The sequence below is a fragment of the Scylla paramamosain genome, chromosome 11 (assembly GCF_035594125.1).
Source record: "Scylla paramamosain isolate STU-SP2022 chromosome 11, ASM3559412v1, whole genome shotgun sequence".
Classification (NCBI taxonomy): domain Eukaryota; kingdom Metazoa; phylum Arthropoda; class Malacostraca; order Decapoda; family Portunidae; genus Scylla; species Scylla paramamosain.
In genome coordinates this window covers 24126023-24148522 of record NC_087161.1, presented here as the reverse complement: position 1 = coordinate 24148522, position 22500 = coordinate 24126023, and positions in this window count along the sequence as shown.

Below are 22500 nucleotides of genomic sequence, written 5' to 3'. Positions count from 1 at the left end.
ACACACACACACACACACACACACACAAAAGCAAAAAAAATAAAAATACCAATATACACAGCAAAATTCGTTAAAAATATCTGTTCTGCATTTATTTTCACGTGCAATCTGACGCAAACCACACACTTGAACACAAACCAAGACATGCAAAAGCAGAACTATAGATTCTTTCGAAAATGTTTCTGGCATCATACTATGCGGTATAAAAATAAGAAATGTGCAGTAATAAATAAACAAAGGAAATATTCGTCGCTTTCATTTCCACATAGAATTTTATCCAATTATCAATTATTATTACAAGTAAACTGAAGTTGTTGTTTCTACTATTTTGATCTTCTAAACATCAGAAAGTCTTTTATCGGTGTATAATTTTTATTCTCATAACCATATACAACTTTTTAGACACTTTTCTACTAGAATTTCTTAAACATCTTTATGCATGCTATAATTTAATTGACTAACATCTTTATGCATGCTATAATTTAATTGACTAACTATTCTTCTGTTGTCAGTGCATATCCATGGAAACTCAATTAGGGTCATCTGGATGTTACAAAGAATGATGACAGTAGTAAAAAAAGAAATCCACCTTACTAATGCAACATTCAACAAGCAATTTCCCTTTTCAACCTCTTTACTGCAACTCTTTTCCTCGTGCCTAGGAAGTTGACTATTTCAAAATAAGTAGTAAAAAAAAAAAAAAGGCTGTATCCCTGTACACCCATTTCTTTTCTGTGGAGCAGCATTGTTAGCAGGCTTTTATTAGTATTTTGTGTCCTTAGCAAACCTTCCGGACATGGTTAAAAAAAAAAAAAAAAAAAAAAAAAAAAAAAAAAACGGTTTACAGTAGCTAAGGGGACGAGTGAGTGAGGAGTGATACAGACAGGGTGCATGGGGAGTCCCTTGCCGGTGTCCAGTATCCAGTGTCCCGTAGTCTCGACAGCACCTTTTGTGACTGCCAGGGGAGCGTGAATTGGAAGGAGGGTGCGGAAGGGGAGGGAAAAAATATGATGTACTGCAAGAAAAATACACACAAGGATGAAAATGTCAGTGTGAAAGACAGGGTGTAAACAACAACATGTCAACTCTCTCTCTCTCTCTCTCTCTCTCTCTCTCTCTCTCTCTCTCTCTCTCTCTCTCTCTCTCTCTCTCTCTCTCTCTCTCTCTCGTTTAGTCTCCTATTCCTCGTAAAACTCTTTCACTAATACTTTTCGTCCTTCTCCTGCTCCTCCTTCAACCCTATCGAGAGAGAGAGAGAGAGAGAGAGAGAGAGAGAGAGAGAGAGAGAGAGAGAGAGAGAGAGAGAGAGAGAGAGAGAGAGAGAGAGAGATACATTAACACTAATGTATAGTAAACAAAAACAAACTACTAAATTAAGCCTACAAAGATTATAAAACGCGCGCTCTCTCTCTCTCTCTCTCTCTCTCTCTCTCTCTCTCTCTCTCTCTCTCTCTCTCTCTCTCTCTTTCGCTTCCTTACTATTTCCGATCTCATTGTGACTGGAGACAATTCCATTTCAGCAGGCGAGGTGATAACGAACAGAAAACGGAGGGTGGAGATGCGGCAAAGAGGGAGACATTTATATATATTTTACCACCGAGAGAGAGAGAGAGAGAGAGAGAGAGAGAGAGAGAGAGAGAGAGAGAGAGAGAGAGAGAGAGAGAGAGAGAGAGAGAGAGAGATTGTCCATTCATTTCCCCTTCTTTATCAGTCAATATCTCTCGTTTCCTGTTATATTTTTCCTCTCCTATCGTCTTCCTTTATCATCCTTTCCATCACCAGTGGAGCAATTTATCATCATATTTTCTTCCTAAACCTCGTTTGGTCTCTCTTACGGGGCCATATATATCATCTTCCCTTTTTCCCTTCGTCATCGTTAGCTTTCCTTCTTTTCGCATCCTGAGAGAGAGAGAGAGAGAGAGAGAGAGAGAGAGAGAGAGAGAGAGAGAGAGAGAGAGAGAGAGAGAGAGAGAGAGAGAGAGAGAGAGAGAGAGAGAGAGAGAGAGAGAGATTTTGTTTACATACATACATACATACATACGAGTACGTCATTTCTTACACAAACACGCACACTACCACCACCACCACCACCACCTTTATCATCCTAGTCGCCTCTTATCTTATCTCTCACTCCTTCTCCATCCTCTCAGCATCCTATCAGCAGCAGAGCCCTTAATAGCAGGATTCTCAGCGTCCTGCCACTATCGCTTCCTTCCTATTCACTTCACTCCTACGTGATAATGAGTCTCTTCTTATCGGTCGCCTTTCTTATCTTTGTCTCTGCTTCTCTTTCTAAAACTTTGAGGTTCTTGGGAGATTTGCTTTAACATTTTTTTTTTACTTGTATTCGATATTGCATTTTTTTTTTGGGGGGGTCGTTTAATTTTTTTTTTACGCATTTTATTATTTTTTCCCACTCTTGGTAACATAATATTTTCTCTTTAGTTTTATTTATTTATTTTATTTTTTTTGCTGTCATCTTTGTTCTTATGTATTACTTTTCTGGAGAAATTTTGTATTATTTATTTTTTTTCTAACTAGCTTATATTCTCGGCTGTAAATGTATTCCCACCTTTATTATACATTTAGTTTTACAATTACAGGCGCCAATTTCACTTCCTCTGTCATTTTCTTCTAATATCTCACTTTTTTTTTTGAGACGGTTTGTGCCATTTTTCAACATATCACATTTAAATATCAGTTTCTTCATTCATTGCTTTTTAACACGTCTCCTTCCTTATCTGACTTATTAGCCCCAGCGTTCCTTCTATTATCCTTCCCCTTCCATCATTCCGGTCCCTTTTCACTTCTCCTCTCTTCCTATTATTTGAGTTCTTTGTCTCCTCCCTTCTCTCGCTACTTCTCCCCTCCGCACCACTTTGCCTTATTATCATCTCCCTCACTCATGCAAACTTTTTTTTCTCCTTTTTTCTACCCCTTTTTTTCTTTTATGCCTCGCCTCTCCCTATCCTCCTACACTTCTACTCTGAAAAGCATGTCATATTTTTTTTTGCATCGTACACTTTATTTTCCTTTTTTTTTTCTCTCTCACATGATCTCAAATTTAATATAATACCAGGGAAACACGGAAATTTGCATATTCTCTCTCTCTCTCTCTCTCTCTCTCTCTCTCTCTCTCTCTCTCTCTCTCTCTCTCTCTCTCTCTCTCTCTCTCTCTACTTTATTCCTTCTTTACCATCAAATTTTCATTCCTCTTTAAAATTTCCTTCTTACCTTCCCCTTTTATATTCTTTACTCTTACTTTCAGCTTCCTTCACGTGACATAACCATTACTCTTTCCTTTCCTCCCTCCCTGTCTCCTCTCAGTCTATCTACCCCTCTTCCCCTTTCCTTCTATTCATTCACTGTTTTCCATTACCATACCTTTCTTTCTGCCCCGAAGCTCTTTCCTCCTCCCTTCTTCCCTCCCATTCCCTCCCTTCCTCTCTTCCCTTCTCTCTCCTCTGCTGGGCGGGGAGATAAGAGTGCGTGAAGCAAAAAGGAAGCTGGTGAGGCCTTTCTGAAGCTAAGGATTGAAGTTATAAGCCCACGGTGAAGCTTGGGATGTGAGAGGAAGGGGTGAGAGAGAGGAGGGAGTGACAGACTTCAGGAAGGGCTGGGAGGAAGAAAGGGGTGAGAGGGAGGGGAGTGAAAGGGACAACACGAACGGAACTGCGGGAAGGGAAGGGAAAGGATGGGAAGAGAAGGGACTGCAGTGAAGGAGACAGATGGAAGAGGGAGATGGAATAGAAAAGTGGCAAAGAAAAGTTTCAGGAGGAGAGAGAGAGAGAGAGAGAGAGAGAGAGAGAGAGAGAGAGAGAGAGAGAGAGAGAGAGAGAGAGAGAGAGAGAGAGAGAGAGAGAGAGAGAGAGAGAGAGAGAGAGAGAGAGAGAGAGAGAGAATGTTCAGTAAATGGACAAGGAAGAGAAACAGAGGAGGAGGAATAATATTGTAGCTGACAGAAGGAGAAGAGCAAGGAAAGATGGGAAGATATAAGAGAAGGGAAGAGAATTAGTGGAATGGAAGGAGCAGTAAGTGCAGAAGTAAAGAAAAGGTTCTATGAAAGATGAGAAGTGCAAGAGAGAAAGAAAATACAGTTAACATAAGGAGGAGGAGCAAGGAAAGAAGAAACAGAAAGACGGGTAGTTTGTGGAAGAGAAGTGGTAAGTGAAGAGAGAAAGATGTAATTTGCGAACTGACGGAAGAACGATTAAAGGAAGGAAGGAAGGAAGGAAGGAAGGAAGGAAGGAAGGAAGGAAGGAAGACCGAAAGCAAGGCAAGGAACAATTTGTGGAGGGCAAAAAAAGAAATTTTCAGGAAAAGAAAGGAAGAGCTTGGGAAACAGAAGAACACCAGAAGAAAAAAAAAATAAAAGAGAAAAAAAGAGCACTTGGAAAAGAAAATTTATACAAGAGAAAAAGGAAATTTTGGGAAACAGAAAGGGAGAATTTAGCAAAGAGAAAGGAAGAATCTGAGTAAGGAAGGGAAGTAGGAGATGGAAAAAGAAAGAGGTTGTTTGTGGACTGATGGGAGTGGGAGAAGGAAGGAAGGAAGGAAGGAAGGAAGGAAGGAAGGAAGGAAGGAAGGAAGGAAGGAAGGAAGGAAGGAAGGAAGGAAGGAAGGAAGGAAGGAAGGAAGGAAGGAAGGAAGGAAGGAAGGAAGGAAGGAAGAAAGGAAGGAGGTAAAAAAGAAAAAAAAACACTGTGCAGAGAGAGAGAGAGAGAGAGAGAGAGAGAGAGAGAGAGAGAGAGAGAGAGAGAGAGAGAGAGAGAGAGAGAGATAGGGGGGGGGCAACTCGTAAAGAACAGAGGCAAGGAGAAGCCCAATACGGACGGTCAACCAATAGAGAGAGGGAGACGGACAAGAGAGAAGAGAGAAGAGAGAAGAGAGAGGGAGAGGGACAAGAGAGAGTGAGAGAAACAGGTACAAGTGAGAATACTACAGGAAGGAGGAGACTCGGGTTGAATGCTAAGGTAATGGAGAGAGACCAGGGGTTGAGGAGGAGGAGGAGGAGGAGGAGGAGGAGGAGGAGGAGGAGGAGGAGGAGGAGGAGGATTAAAGAAGCACGAGGAAGAGAGAGAGAGAGAGAGAGAGAGAGAGAGAGAGAGAGAGAGAGAGAGAGAGAGAGAGAGAGAGAGAGAGAGAGAGAGAGAGAGAGAGAGAGAGAGAGAGAGAGAGAGAGAGAGAGAGAGAGAGAGAGAGAGAGAGACATTTACACACGAAAAAAAAAAAATACAAAATTATCATCATCACTATTCTTCGCACATCGCGCTAACCCAATTAATAATATATATTTAAAAACACGAGTTGTAAAATGTGAAGTTAATAGCGTTTGCGACACGCACGCACGCACTCACGCACACACACACACACACACACACACACACACACACACACACACACACACACACACACACACATACGAGAGGCTTCAGAAAATCAAGGTTTATTACAAAGTGAAATGTGGCATTGAAAAATTAATCCCAGGACGAACAACGCCACTGGGGATACAAAGGAGGCGTGGCGTGAATTATTTCCCGGAGGAGGAATATTACAGACCCAGGAGGAAGAGGAGGAGGAGGAGGAGGAGGAGGAGGAGGAGGAGGAGGAGGAGGAGGAGGAGGAGGAGGAGGAGGAGGAGGAGGTGGCGTACTGAATTAAAGCAGGTGGCGGTGGTAAGGAAGAGATTATATGTAAAATAGCACTCCTTGTAAAGCTTGAGGGTGGCTAAGAGGAGGAGGAGGAGGAGGAGGAGGAGGAGGAGGAGGAGGAGGAGGAGGAGGAGGAGGGATGAAGGAAATTAAAGTACAAAAAAAAAAAAAATTGTCCCTGAATCTTTTACGTGTGTGTGTGTGTGTGTGTGTGTGTGTGTGTGTGTGTGTGTGTGTGTGTGTGTGTGTGTGTGTGTGTGTGTGTGTGTGTGTGTGTGTGTGTGTGTGTGTGTGTGTGTGTAGAGATAAATAACTAAAGAAGGTCTACGCTACAGTACACGCCCTATGAAAAAGGTGGAGTTGCAGAGAAATGAACGGACAGATGGAATAAACAGTTTAGTGAATGAATGTATGTACAAAAATTGATGATAAAAAAAGAACGATATCAGGAAAATATAAGTGAAAATGACATATCCCTTATTGCTTCTCTAGAAAAGATATCGTCTCTATTTTTATACTTGTAGGTAATTTTTTTTTTTCATATACTGATAAATATTACCACCACTGACAGCACGATCACTTAATCCTTTCCTCCTCCTCCTCCTCCTCCTCTTCTTCTTTCCCCTCTATCCCTTTTTCGATCTTCTATTTTTTTATTGTTGTTTTTTGCTCTTCTTTTCCTCCTCCTTCCTCTTCCTCGTCGTCTTCCTCCTTTTCTTCTTCCTTGTATTCGTTTTTCCTATTATTCGTCCTTGTCCTCTTCGTTTTTTTCTTCTTCTTCTTCTTCTTCTTCTTCTTCTTCTTCTTCTTCTTCTTCTTCTTCTTCTTCTTCTTCTTCTTCTTCTTCTTCTTCTTCTTCTTCTTCTTCTTCTTCTTCTTCTTCTTCTTCTTCTTCTTCCTCCTCCTCCTCCTCCTCCTCCTCCTCCTCCTCCTCCTCCTCCTCCTCCTCCTCCTCCTCCTCCTCCTCCTCCTCCTCTTTCCCAGGAGCATGCTCAGGGCAAAAACAACACGTGGGAATGATAGACAACATCAAAAAAATTAGCACAACTGATTTAGCCAGGAGACTGCGCGCCGTTCTTTACTGGCAGTGGGTGTGGGCGAGAGGATGCACTCAAGACGGACACAGCATTACATAGTCTTCCCCAGGCAATACGTGGAAAACCTTGAGAGGCGATCAACACGTGGTAATTAGCAGGAAAGTGAACCAAGACGGCTGTTTGTCGATTGGGTGTCACATGCATATGGTAAAAATGTAAACAGTGGTAAAAGTAAATGAGAATGAACATAAGTATAAAGAGATGAATAATATACATGAAAAAAAAGGAAAGAAATAAAAGAGAACGGAAATTTTGAATAATAGTTGATCTTAAATACCAATAAATGACTAAATGAATAAGTAAATAGATAAAAATCAATAAATGAATACATAAATGAATAAATAAATTAAACTAAACATAACATTTACATTTACCTATTATCTGTTACTATTACCAACTAGAACTACTACTGCTACTACTACCACCACCACCACCACCACCTACGCTAACCATCCATACTAACCTGCAACTCACAACGACCAATCTCTTTTCAATAACTACTCTCCTCACTACATACACTGACTTCCACCTCTCCTCACACTCATGCACTTTACTCCACCACCACCACCACCACCACCACCACCACCACCACCTTCACTCATGTCTCTCCGATACAATCAATTCCATCTATTCCCAGTAAGCAAAACGTCATATCTCATCGCAGCATCTCCCCATCTCCGTGTCCTTGCCTTGTCTCCTCGCCTAACACCTGTCACCTCCATTTTCTCCCGCTAATGTGCATTTCCTCCCTCGCCGAGCATCACCTGTCTCCGCGCCATCAATAACACCTGAGACGCCTAATTACACGGCACACTTTAATGCGACCTGAAGATATTCACCTGGCGTGGATGCAACCTTGGCGTCAGTGTGGTGCTGTTTTTGAAGGATGAGGTGGAAAGGGAGGGGAAAGGGAAAATAGGTGGAAGGAGTGAGGAAGGGAACGGAGGATGAGGAAATGATTAAGAACAAAGGTAGCTCTCTCTCTCTCTCTCTCTCTCTCTCTCTCTCTCTCTCTCTCTCTCTCTCTCTCTCTCTCTCTCTCTCTCTCTCTCTCTCTCTCTCTCTCTCTCTCTCTCTCTCTCTCTCTCAAAACACATTCTTGCCTAGAGCTCCGATATTACCTTCACTAATACATTGAGCTTTACATCACTTGGTCCCAAATGCCTTTGTAATTTTTCTCTCCCAGAGTTTCTCCGATATCCCTTATTTATGTAGTACGCATTTCCGATATCTGCCTCTAAAAAACCTAATAGTACAGGAAATAAGTTCCTTAACATCAAAAATAGAACATTAGAAAGGTTATAAGAATGTAGTCTTCTCATATGGAAAGAAATAACTAAACTAGTAAGATACAAATATAAAAGAAGATGCAAAAGATATAACCAGAAAAAAATGCCAAAAAGGAAGGTTAAAGGAATGAAGTAATGATAATATACGAAAAGCATAAATAAAATATAAATACAAATGATTAACAAGTAAAAAATTTTAAAAAAATGTACGTACGAAGTTATATATATATATATATATATATATATATATATATATATATATATATATATATATATATATATATATATATATATATATATATATATCAAAAGGAAAGTTGAAAGAATAAAACACGAAAAACTTCTGTGACGCATCCAACCGTTGTCTAATTAACATAGTGCATTCCTGAAACCAGTTCTATCTTTCTTTACCGGCAGCCTTTCCTTGCAAATCCCCTTTACGAAAACTTCCCACCACCTTTAGTAATTGCAAACGAGATAAACAGATAAATAAAACACCACATATCTCAATATTCCCGCGATACTAAATTCGTTTTACTCACTACTACTCCTACTACTACTACTACTACTACTACTACTACTACTATTACTGCTACTACTATTACTGTCGATAATATTACTATACGTTTTCATGTCTCTCTCTCTCTCTCTCTCTCTCTCTCTCTCTCTCTCTCTCTCTCTCTCTCTCTCTCTCTCTCTCTCTCTCTCTCTCTCTCTCTACACTGACACCTTCAATAGGTACTGCCATCAGATTACTGCATCCCGTAGCTTCTAATTAGCATAAATCCTTCTATAAGGGGATTTATGCCTAATCACTCCATCTCTTTTCATTCCCCTAATCTCTCTCTCTCTCTCTCTCTCTCTCTCTCTCTCTCTCTCTCTCTCTCTCTCTCTCTCTCTCTCTCTCTCTTACACACCGAAGCGCGCAAACACACTTTTTACGTGCGAAATACAATTCTTTCAAAGGCAAACCCTCTAATTAAATAATTCCGACTTTAAAAGCTTACCTGAATCGGCAAAGGTATTTAATATTCAACACCTATAGAAAAAAAGGTGTAATATATTCTCTCTCTCTCTCTCTCTCTCTCTCTCTCTCTCTCTCTCTCTCTCTCTCTCTCTCTCTCTCTCTCTCTCTCTCTCTAACCACGCCGCCAGCAACTATTCTTTTTTACAATTTTACTTTGGTCTCCTTTGTCGAGATCATTCTTCATTTACTGATTTGGAACCAATGCGGGCAAGGCGACTCATATCTTCATCCTCACTCCCTTGGTCTTCACTGCTGCTACTATAAACTTGTGAGTGCGCCCATACACAATGACGGAATAAGGAAATGTAAAAAAATTTGAGACGGCGACTTCTGATCTCTCTCTGCCTCTCTATGGCACCTTCATAGACAGATTGCTTATTAAATGGAATATATCGAGTGATCATCATTTTTTTTTTTTTATATATCAAAGTAATTTCCTGTTCAGCGTCCAATCAGATCACCTACAATTGCTTTTTCCACAAAATTAATTTCATATCCCACAAATGAACGAAAGTTACTGAGCCTGACCACTTACCGCAGATTAATTAATTAAATTAATTAAACAACCAATTTGTTTACTTATTATTATTGCTCTAATTTCATGGCGGCGATGCACAGAGAGGCAGCGCCAGTGTGTGTGCGTGCCTTCGGGTTAGGACAGGAGACACGCTTCGAGTCCATAAACACTGAGCTTTCATCAGGATTATTCTCAAAGTCCACAGGAATGATCAGTTAGCTTATCGTGGTTGTTTGCCCCACTAAAGATGTAGAATCCCTCCTAATCTATCAAAAGAAATATGAAGTTTCCCTTGTGTCTAAGAAAGACACCGATATATTCAAGAATACAGGAACATTACATATCACAAAAAAAAAAATAAATAAATAAATAAATAAATGGATCAATAGAAATAAATAAAATTAAATAATGATTAAATCTACTTGCACATGTCCTTGCAAGATAATTAAGATAAAAATATGTAATAAAAAATGTCAAAAAAAACCTGCAGTCAAAATGCTGCTGATGATAGACTTTGAATCATCCTCATTAATTCCGCAATTAAAGTTTAATCAAGAGAAATCCATCTGGACTCGAGGGTCGGATCCCAAAGAGAAATGAAAACGTGCGCGGCTCATCGGCGAGTGTTGAGAGAGAGAGAGAGAGAGAGAGAGAGAGAGAGAGAGAGAGAGAGAGAGAGAGAGAGAGAGAGAGAGAGAGAGAGAGAGAGAGAGAGAGAGAGAGAGAGAGAGAGAGAGAGAGAGAGAGAGAGAGAGGTGGGGGAGTAATGGAAATGCTCCGTGTGTGTGTGTGTGTGTGTGTGTGTGTGTGTGTGTGTGTGTGTGTGTGTGTGTGTGTGTGTGTGTGTGTGTGTGTGTGTGTGTGTGTGTGTGTGTGTGTGTGTGTGTGTGTGTGTGTGTGTGTGTGTGTGTGTGTGTGTGTGTGTGTGTGTGTGTGTGTGTGTGTGTGTGTGTGTGTGTGTGTGTGTGTGTGTGTGTGTGTGTGTGTGTGTGTGTGTGTGTGTGTGTGTGTGTGTGTGTGTGTGTGTGTGTGTGTGTGTGTGTGTGTGTGTGTGTGTGTGTGTGTGTGTGTGTGTGTGTGTGTGTGTGTGTGTGTGTGTGTGTGTGTGTGTGTGTGTGTGTGTGTGTGTGTGTGTGTGTGTGTGTGTGTGTGTGTGTGTGTGTGTGTGTGTGTGTGTGTGTGTGTGTGTGTGTGTGTGTGTGTGTGTGTGTGTGTGTGTGTGTGTGTGTGTGTGTGTGTGTGTGTGTGTGTGTGTGTGTGTGTGTGTGTGTGTGTGTGTGTGTGTGTGTGTGTGTGTGTGTGTGTGTGTGTGTGTGTGTGTGTGTGTGTGTGTGTGTGTGTGTGTGTGTGTGTGTGTGTGTGTGTGTGTGTGTGTGTGTGTGTGTGTGTGTGTGTGTGTGTGTGTGTGTGTGTGTGTGTGTGTGTGTGTGTGTGTGTGTGTGTGTGTGTGTGTGTGTGTGTGTGTGTGTGTGTGTGTGTGTGTGTGTGTGTGTGTGTGTGTGTGTGTGTGTGTGTGTGTGTGTGTGTGTGTGTGTGTGTTACGACGAAGACAACGACTACAGGACGAACAAAAACATACACTGAAAACAAAAATAAAAGCAAAAAAAAAAAAAAACAGGCATATGTCTCTTAAGTACTTCAAAACTCATGAGCTCAAAGACTAACCAATATACAAATAAGAAAGAAAAATGAAAATAAACACAATGCTCCAACTTTAAGAAGAGAAAGCGAGAGGGGAAAAAAGGGACAGGAAAAAAAAATATTTCAACAACATGACAACTCCCTCTCGTTACCGAAAACTTTCCTCTCACAAAACAAAACAAAACAAACACACGCACACACACGGAGAGAGAGAGAGAGAGAGAGAGAGAGAGAGAGAGAGAGAGAGAGAGAGAGAGAGAGAGAGAGAGAGAGAGAGAGAGAGAGAGAGAGAGAGAGAGAGAGAGAGAGAGAGAGAGAGAGAGAGAGAGAGAAACAAATAGGTGCATTTTCGGTAACAATGCAGTAATGTTTCAGGAAGAAATCACATGTGAAAACTGCAAAAGGAGAATGAGGAGGAGGAGATAAATGCCAAACCAAGGAAGGTCGAGCAATAATTTAGTACCAGAAATAAAATCGGTGAACGAATAAAAGTGGAAATAAGAAGAAAATATTTGCAAGCACATCAGTCTTTTCTTTTGAGTGCAGGGCAAAGGTGATCATTCTTGCAGAGAGAGAGAGAGAGAGAGAGAGAGAGAGAGAGAGAGAGAGAGAGAGAGAGAGAGAGAGAGAGAGAGAGAGAGAGAGAGAGAGAGAGAGAGAGAGAGAGAGAGAGAACAAACTTCCAGCAAGTAAAATAGTGAAAAACCAGTGAATAATGATGACAGAGGCAATAAAAGCAAAATGAACGAGTCAAACGGAAGAAGAATGAGAAGAAAATAGTGTTTGAAAATTAAATTGAATGAGGAGAATAGATTTAAGCGAAAGAAAGAAAAAAGAAAATTAGAGAGAAGTTACAGAAAGATAGAAAAAAAGAAAGAAAGAAAGAGAAATGGAATCATTAAGGTGGGATTGCATGATTAAAAAGTAAATAATGAATTTCTCTCTCTCTCTCTCTCTCTCTCTCTCTCTCTCTCTCTCTCTCTCTCTCTCTCTCTCTCTCTCTCTCTCTCTCTAATATTTTCTCTCTCTCTCTCTAATATTTTCCAATGTCAACATGTTCTAGCTGTTTTCTACTTATTTTTTTCTCTTACAGAATAGGGAAAAATAGAGACAGGAAATATACATGAGGGTGAAGAGGGGGACAGATGGAAAAGTGAGAAAAAGTGAAAAAAAAAATTGAAATGAAAGGGAGGGAAAGGTAAGTGAAAAATGAATGAATAAGTAAGATCACGTGGAGAGGTGCGTGTGAAAAATATCAAAATCGAATGAAATGAATGAGTAGTTGAATAAATGAATGGATTAATGAATGAGTGAACGAACGAATGAATGGAGGGACAGAAGCAAGCAGAAAATAATGAGAAAAGAAATAAGACCTGTAAAAAAAAAAAAAAAGGGATTGAAGAAAAAAGCGAAGTGAAGGAAATTAAGAAACAAAATAAAAAAAAATAAATAAGGGGAGTATAAAGTAAATAAGAAAGAAAAGGATTGAAAAAAATAAAAAGGAAACAAAAAAAGGGGAGCAAGGAAAAAATCAAGCAACTAAGTAATTCAGTAAGGAAGAAAGGAAAGAGAGAAGAAAAGAAACAAGGCCAGAATAAGAAGGAAGTGTGCAATATAGCATAATGGAAGCTCGTAAGGAAGAAAAAACAAATGACGAAAAAAAGGAAGGAAAAAACAGAATTAAAAACCCAAAAATGAAGGAAAGAAAAGTAATAAAAGTCCAGACAGAAAGCAAAATGGAATAAGGCACTCTTCTCCCTCCCTCCCCCTAACACTTAATTGATGGATGAAGGAGGGAGAGGTAAGAGGAGAGGGAGCGAGGAGTGAGAGTGGGAGAGGAAGAGGTAAATTTGCCAACTCGGCTCTACGATGCAATTATCTGACACCTCGATTAGAGTTTCTGTGATTCGAGTGGCGTTAGGTGATATTAGATTCCCTTTATTATTATTATTATTATTATTATTGGTAGTAGTAGTAGGAGTAGTAGTAGTAGTAGTAGCAGCAGTAGCAGTAGCAATAACAGTAGTAGTAGTAGTAGTAGTAGTAGTAGTAGTAGTAGTAGTAGTAGTAGTAGTAGTAGTAGTAGTAGTAGCATCTGCTGTTTTAAAATCTAGAGTCAGGAAGTTTTTTTTTTTCATTCTTTCCGTTTTACGCCTTTCGTATTAAAAAGAGAGAAGACAAGGAGGAGGAGGAGGAGGAGGAGGAGGAGGAGGAGGAGGAGGAGGAGGAGGAGGAGGAGGGACGCTACCCGTTATTTTCCCGTCCTGAAAAAAATAAATAAATTATGTAATAAAAAGAACGAATCTCATATTAACTTACTGATCAGTGGGAGTATTGTTTTATTGGCTTTATGCTAGGCACGTTTCTGTCTATTCAGCGCTAAATGAATAGATGGAATGTACACACACACACACACACACACACACACACACACACACACACACACACGAGAGAACACTGAACAATGGACGAGACTGTGTGTGTGTGTGTGTGTGTGTGTGTGTGTGTGTGTGTGTGTGTGTGTGTGTGTGTGTGTGTGTGTGTGTGTGTGTGTGTGTGTGTGTGTGTGTGTGTGTGTGTGTGTGTGTGTGTGTGTGTGTGTGTGTGTCAAAACCAACGCAGTATCAAGGCAAAACAGCAACATTATTGGCGCCCACTGTAGTGCAAATATGTGTTTCTACGCCACTGCTGTTATTCTTACACCACCACTACCACCATTACCACCACCACAACAGCAAAGTCTGGATAATGACGCCAGTAAAGGTTAACAGCAACGTAATTTTCGTGTACCCTACCGCAACACACACACACACACACACACACACACAACGGTAGATTAGGCGCTGTGTGTACATTTATGCGTGCTTGGTGACCGTCACACACACACACACACACACACACACACACACACACACACACACACACACACACACACACACACACACACACACACACAGTAATTATACGCAGAGGCAAACTGGGTACAGGAACAGCATCCGGAACAGTAGATGCGTTCAAACAAACAAGCATACATACATACATACATACATACATACATACATAAAGTGTTCATTTATTTTCATCACCGTATTTAATTATATTCATAAACACACATTCATATCTACCTACCTACTTACACAACACAACACAACACACACAAACACACACACACACACACACACACAAACGTACCCTCTTTTCAATAACACATTTAATCATCCATCATATACTTCTACACACACACACACACACACACTCACACACACACACACACACACACACACACACACACACACATCAGCTCCTTCATCACAACACCTACTGTCTCTTCCCTCCCTCCTTCACCTCCCCTTCCCCACATAACCTTTCCTGTCCTCCCCCTCTCCTCTCCTCCCTTACCTTCCTTGCCGTACAAAGAGGAAGAGAGAACTAAAGAACCAAACATGTCTTAACTTAACAATCAAGAACCTTAACCCCACCTCAGCCTTCCTCCTCTTCCCTGGCACCCTAATGGAGGACCTGGCGGTGTTGAGGGAGGTAAATGGAGAGGAAGTAAAGGTGAGTGACGGAGGAATGGGGGGATGGAGAGAAAGGTATTGGGGGAGGTACAGGTGAGTGACGGAGGAATGGGGGGATGGAGAGAAAGGTATTGGGGAGGTATAGGTGAGGGAGGGAGGAACGGGAGGATGAAGGGGAAGGTATGAGGGGGAATCTTGTAACCTGACGGAATAAGGTAATAATGTCAGGAGGGTGAATGTAGTGAGAGGTGCTGCCAAGATGTGGTGGTGTGGGTGGGTGGGTGGGAAGGTGTGGGTGTAGGTGGGTAGAACGGATAAGCTGGCGTGTAGTAGTAGTAGTAGCAGTAGTAGTAGTAGTAGTAGTAGTAGTAGTAGTAGTAGTAGTAGTAGTAGTAGTAGTAGTAGTAGTAGTAGTAGTAGTCTATTTGTATGGCTGTCTGCGTTTCTATCGAATAAGTTGTCAATATCCTAACTTGTCTGTCTGGGATTCTGTCTGTTTTTGTATTTATCTCTCAATACATCTTTGTTTTCTAGTGTCTGTGCATTTATATTTCTCGCTATTCGAATATTATAGCCTGACTATGTGTTCTCTATGGAGCTATCCGTATATTAATCGCTTCCCTGTCTGTTTATTCTCTCTCTCTCTCTCTCTCTCTCTCTCTCTCTCTCTCTCTCTCTCTCTCTCTCTCTCTCTCTCTCTCTCTCTCTCTCTCTGAAAGCGTATCTATTTATTCATCCATCTGGTTCTCTCAATGTCCCACTTTCTCTGTATTTAGTTTTGTATACTGGTAATTTTCGTCCCCATATCATTCACCACACAATTTTTTTTTCTAGAAAAAAAAATATATATATATATATATATATATATATATATATATATATATATATATATATATATATATATATATATATATATATATATATATATATATATATATATATATATATATATATATATATATATATATATATATATATATATATATATATATATTTTTTTTTTTTTTTTTTTTTATGGTAAAACTGTACACACTATGTGTAGTTGTGACCGGATATATCCCTTAACTATCGCATCAAACTGAAACAAATTCTCTCCCTCGCCCGTAAACTAATAAAGGAAAATACCCGCAGTTTTACAACATCATACGGAGTAAAAGTAAACTGAAAAATCTCTTAATTAAAGCTGCACTGGGAGGATAGAAAAAAAAAAAAAAAAGGGAAAAAAATGTTCGTAAAATTAAACTAGATATGCAACACCTAATAATTTGTCCAGCACAATACCTATGATCAAAAAAAAAACGTAAAAAAAAACATATATATATATATATATATATATATATATATATATATATATATATATATATATATATATATATATATATATATATATATATATATATTATATATATCTGTTTATCACACAACAAAATATTCCCGCAATTCATTAAACATTCTCAAACACAATGTCTTTTTTCTTCATTCTAAATAATTTCTTTATCGAATGGCGAGCGATACTCTGCTGTGCATGTGCTGTGTTTATTTAGCCTGGAGCCTCTGTTTGTCTGGTGCAGGGAGAGGCAGAGGCAGAGGCTGGAGATGAGGGCAGGAAGGGAAGGGAAGAACAGAGAGAGAGAGAGAGAGAGAGAGAGAGAGAGAGAGAGAGAGAGAGAGAGAGAGAGAGAGAGAGAGAGAGAGAGAGAGAGAGAGAGAGAGAGAGAGAGAGAGAGAGAGAGAGAGAGAGAGAGAGAGAGAGAGAGAGAGAGAGAGAGAGAGAGAGAGAGAGAGAGAGAGAGAGAGAGAGAGAGAGAGAGAGAGAGAGAGAGAAGCTCGGATCAGCCTCGAATCAGTGTCGAACGAGCGAATCAATGCATCGAATTCTGCTGCTGTGGCTTCCGCTGGCAATTTCCCTGTCCCGTGGTGGAGTTGGGGGTGTCGGGGGGGAGGAGGAGGAGGAGGAGGAGGTGGGACCGATGGGGAGCAATAAAGAGAATATCATGAGGGGGAAAGAAGGTAGGAAAGAAGAAAGGAATACAAGTAATAACGTAAATGAGAAAATTGAAATAAAGGTAAAACTCAATTAAAGGAAAGAGAAGGCTAAAGAGAGAAGAAAGTAAAGTCTGGAAGAGGAAATAAAAAGAAAAGCAAATCAAACGAAAGCCTGAAAAGATTATTAGATGAAAAGGAAGCCAGCACCAAATAAGTGTGAAAATTGTAATAGAAAATAAATTAAATGAAAGCAAAGGTAGAAGGGATTTTTTTTTTTTTTTATCAAATACAGGGAAAGAAATACAATTGGAAGGAAAAGTGACAATGCTCATAAATAAAATAATTGAAAAGGAAAATAGGAAGCAAACATTCATTACAGACCACTTAAGTAAGAAAAAAATACCGCTAAAAAACCAAAAAACACAACAAAGAAAAATAAGACAATGAAAACAGAAACTAATAAAAAGATGTGACGTAGAGTAATATGAGACATAAAAATAAAGAAATTAAATAGAGAAAAAAACATCATAAGAGAAACATCTTGAGTAACAAACACACACCAAAAAAAAAAAAACAACAGACACAAACATTCAATAAGAATAAAAGTGAAGTATAAAATTAAGTAAAAAAAAAAGTATAAAAAAATTTAAAAAGAAATACGAGTAACGGAGAGAAAAAAAGACGCACATACAGCAACAATGAAAAAAAAGGTAAAAAAAAGCGTGTCAAAAAGAAATAAAAATAAGAACAATGATAAAAGGAAGACAAAAGGCGGCAATCACACGCTGGAGGGTCGTCTGGTCTACACTCAGAGCGCCGAGTGTCGAGGTATTGGCAATTTATATTTATTTCCAAGGTGACACAAACTCGTTAAACAGGGAGCAGGTGACATCAAAGAGGGGTACCGCCAAAGGGAATTTCTATAAATCTCTCTCTCTCTCTCTCTCTCTCTCTCTCTCTCTCTCTCTCTCTCTCTCTCTCTCTCTCTCTCTCTCTCTCTCTCAACTTTATGCTTCCTTACTATCTCTCTTTTCCTTCCTACTTTCTTTAATTCCAAAAGTGTTTAGTGTTTTGTATCTCTCTCACTTTTATTTATCAGTTTCCATACGTATTTTCTTCCTTTCCTTCCTCATTACTGATTTATTTTGTTTTCCTTTCATATTCTCTTTGTTTCTCTTTCTTGCTCTATCTGTTCCTATATTATTTCCTAATTGCTTGTGTATCTCATTTCTCTCTTACAAACAAAAAACTCTCTCTCTCTCTCTCTCTCTCTCTCTCTCTCTCTCTCTCTCTCTCTCTCTCTCTCTCTCTCTCTCTCTCTCTCCTTGTAGCCGTGAATGGAAACAAAAGCAGTGGAAAGAAAACATTCAAAGAGGCAAGTTTATCCCCACGGACGGAAAGACCTGAGGGGTTTATAAATTGAGAGAGAGAGAGAGAGAGAGAGAGAGAGAGAGAGAGAGAGAGAGAGAGAGAGAGAGAGAGAGAGAGAGAGAGAGAGAGAGAGAGAGAGAGAGAGAGAGAGAGAGAGAGAGAGAGAGAGAGAGAGAGAGAGAATGAAAAACTTATAAACATCCCACTCCCAAGGGGGAAATACAAACCGAACTGGAGAAGAAAGAACAAAATAAAAAAACAGACACGAAAAGAAATAGGAAGACGAAATAGATAACAAGGAAACCAGAGGCAGAACCAAGAGGAAACCCAACCATTGCCAGAAAACACGATAAGAAAGAAAACAAAAATAAAACACGTGAGCAAAAATGAGGAAAAAAGAAAAAAAAGAGAAAGAGAGAAAAGTAACTGGAGGAGTGAAAGGCGATGAAACGGAAGAGGAAGAGAAGGAGGAAGAGGAGGAGTTGCAGAAGCAGAGGGTGGAGGATAAAGTGATAGGAGGAAGTCACATGAATATTGTATGAATAGGAGTGAGGGAGGAAGGGAGACGCGGTGGAATGTGAAGACTGTAGGGGAAGTGTGGCGGGAGGGTAGGGTTGATGGGAGGCTGTATGGGAGATGACGGTGAAGGGGAAAGGAGAAGGAAGGAGGGAAGGGTGTCTCTCTCTCTCTCTCTCTCTCTCTCTCTCTCTCTCTCTCTCTCTCTCTCTCTCTCTCTCTCTCTCTCTCTCTCTCTGGCACTGACAAAATTTCTCATGTTTATTTTTGATGTGTAAAATTCGCCTTTCCATCTTTTCCTCCTGTATTCACATAACTTTTTTTTTTTCTCTCTCTTTTTTTTTTCCTCCTCCTCTTCCTCCTCTTCCTCCACCGCTTTCTTTTTCTTCTTCAGGGGAGTACGCTACTACACGTCTTCTATTTCAATTCACTGTATTGTTTCAGTTCTCGCTCGTAAAATCATATCATAGATTGGACCCTTCTATTTCTCCAAAGTGAAAATATTGTTAGTTGAGAATACCGTTCCTCTGTTCCATTTAGCCATTTTCTATCTTTCGTCTATCCCATTTTCCTCTCTTTTAATCCTCCGTTTTCTCTCCAACTTCTATCTTTGATTCTGACCATTATCTGATTCTTCTCCTTAATTATCGTGTGCTCTTTTTTTTCTTCACCGTGAGTTATTTTTCTTCCTACCTTATTTCCGCTTTTATTTTCATTGGTGTCATTCTTCTGCTTCTTCTCTTTTCCTGTCATGTGCTCTTTTCTCTATCCTCTATTCTTTTTTCCTTCTTCCTCTTTTTTTCTTTTTCTCTCCTTCGTTTATTCAATTTCACTTCATTTTAATATTCCTTTTTCCTCCCCACTTTCTTTTATCTTTTCTCTCAAAACCTGACTTTTATTTGTGTCTAGCATATCTTTTTCCTTTCCCATCACAAGCTCTTTTACCCATCCTCAACTGATTCTCTCTTTCTCTCTCTCTTTCTCTTTCTCTCTCTCTCTCTCTCTCTCTCTCTCTCTCTCTCTCTCTCTCTCTCTCTCTCTCTCTCTCTCTCTCTCTCGCCACTAACATTTGTTCGCATGGGGAGCAAAAAGTGGAGTGAAAATTGACCAGACAGACTCATCGTATTACTGGCCGAGATGACAATCAATTTTACTCCTAAATGTCTCATCCTATTCTCTCTCTCTCTCTCTCTCTCTCTCTCTCTCTCTCTCTCTCTCTCTCTCTCTCTCTCTCTCTCTCTCTCTCTCTCTGCCATAGCCTTTCTTTTTTCCTTTTTTATCTACATTATTTTCTACCTTTCTTTCTTATTTCCTGCCTTCGTTTCTTCCTTCTTTTTATCTACTTTCCTTTCTTCTTTTTTCCTTCCTTCTTTCCTATATGCCTTTCCTTTCTTTCTTCTATGCTTCATTCCCACAAGTTTACTTTTCAAAAAATTTCTTTATGCTTGCTCTCTCTCTCTCTCTCTCTCTCTCTCTCTCTCTCTCTCTCTCTCTCTCTCTCTCTCTCTCTCTCTCTCTCTCTCTCTCTCTCTCTCTCTCTCTCTCTCTCTCTCTCAAGGTTAAATTAAATCAGCCCAAGCAGTCGCTTTACTCATTACACATGCGTAAAAAGATTTCGACCTCGTGTGCAACTTTTTTTTCTTTTATCTTGAGAAACTAACTTTCTTATCCTTGTCTCCCTCTCCCTCTCTCCTTCACTCCTACCACTCATCTCACCCACGCTCCAGTCACTCCTTCATGCCTCTCTCCCTTCCGTCTCTCTCTCTCCTTTCCTTCGTCTCTCTCTCCATCACAGGTTCATTCACTCACTCAAAGTCGCTTCCAACAAACGCACCTTCTTCACTCAAGCCGTGAGTTCCGTCATTCAGGTCTAATTCGCTGAGAAGAGGCAAGACAAAGGGGCCTCAGAGACTTACAGAAAGGACCACCACGCGCCAAGTCCTACGAGGGGAGAGAGCGAGCGAGCGAGCCTGTCCCCCTTTGATCCACACATAGGAAAGGCACACATACATATACATACACGTACTCACACAGGAACAACTGCAGCAAGACAATTCACTAAAGAACGTAGAAGTGAAGGTTGAGGTAAGTTAGTTACTGGAATATGCGAGTCATTCGTTAATCCTTTAAGCTTCTTCTTCGGCTTAATAGAATAATACATTGGAAGTCTAAGGTGTGAATTTCAAAGATACCGTTGATAAAATAAGGAGTGACGTGGTGGAGTATCACAAATATTTTAGTGGTTATATATATATATATATATATATATATATATATATATATATATATATATATATATATATATATATATATATATATATATATATATATATATATATTTTTTTTTTTTTTTTTTTTTTTTTTTTTTTTTTCTTTTTTGCTTGGTAGTAGAAGGTACGATTATTCTCATTAAAGTAACAAGTGTCGTATTGTCATTAGAATCAAAAAGTTTTGTGACTTAACAACAACAACAACAACAACAACAACAACAACAACAACTGCAACTACTACTACTACTACTACTACTACTACTACTACTACTACTACTACTACAATCACTGCTACCACAACCACCACCACCACTACAACTACACACACACATACACACACAAGTAAGGTATTGAGTACAGACGCGGCAGAGTCACAGGAAGCCACAAAGGGAGCGCTGCAAAAGCCACAGAAGGGGAAGCCAGTAAACCTCGACTGAGACGCAGCACTTTACAAGGCGTAGAAAAGGTGGATATTGCAAGCGAGATACGGTTCAGGCATCTATTGGAGGATCAATCCCATTTATATTCATGAGGGAGAGGAAGAGAGGGAAGAGGAGGAAGAGGAGGAAGAGAAGGCAGAGGACGGAAGTGTGATATTAAGGAGAATAGGAGAGAAGGGTAACTCAGAAATAAATAAAAAGGACGACAAAGAATGGGAAGGGAACGCAATCTGAGGAGAAGAAGAATGAAGACAAGAGACTGGGAGGAACAGAAGGATGAGGAACAAGACGAACCAGGGGAGGAGGTAGGAAGGGCCTGAAGAAAACATGTACGTTGCTACAAGAGAGAATCTTCTGAGATTCATCAACCTGGAAATGTTTTTATTCAATGCTATAAAGTCAGACCACCAAGAATGACAAATAAATAAAACGTTAAGCTTTTTTGTTTTATTTACTTTTTGGAGAGTGAAAAATAACAAAGCTTCCCTCCCTCCCCCCGTCCTTTCCCTCCCTTTCTCCTCTCCCTGCCTCCCACCCTGCCTCCCTTATTTTGCACGCTTCTCCAGCCTCCTTCACGATAAAAAAAAGTTGTTTCTCGATACAGACGAAAGGGGAGTGTTAAGATGCATTGGGGAAGGAAGGGGACATGACTAAAGGAGAGAGAGAAAGCCAGAGAGGTCAGGACCCGAAAGAGTGAAGTAAAGGTAAGTGAAAGAAAACGTAAAAAGAACTAGACGGAGGGTAGAATCAGGGGAATAAGAGAATGGAAAGGGAAAGTGTAAGAGAAAGAAAGCAAGAGTGTGCAACGTGATTGGGAAAGCAGTACTAGTAGGCCAAGATTGGAAGACAGGAGAGACTGAGAGTAAGAGAAAACGTGAGAAAAATTAACATGATACATTTAAGGAAAAACAAACAAAAAATTAAGATGAATTTAAGTATTTCACAAGAAGTGTCGGAAAAATACCAGTAACAAGCAAAGGAGAGGGAGAACAATAATAGAAACACTAATATAGAAATAGAAACAAACGATAAAATAGTAAAAATTTGTGATAACACACACACACACACACACACACACACACACACACACACACACACACACACACACACACACACACACACACACACACACACACAATCAAAACAAGTAAAAGAGGGACACAAAATAGAAAAGGAA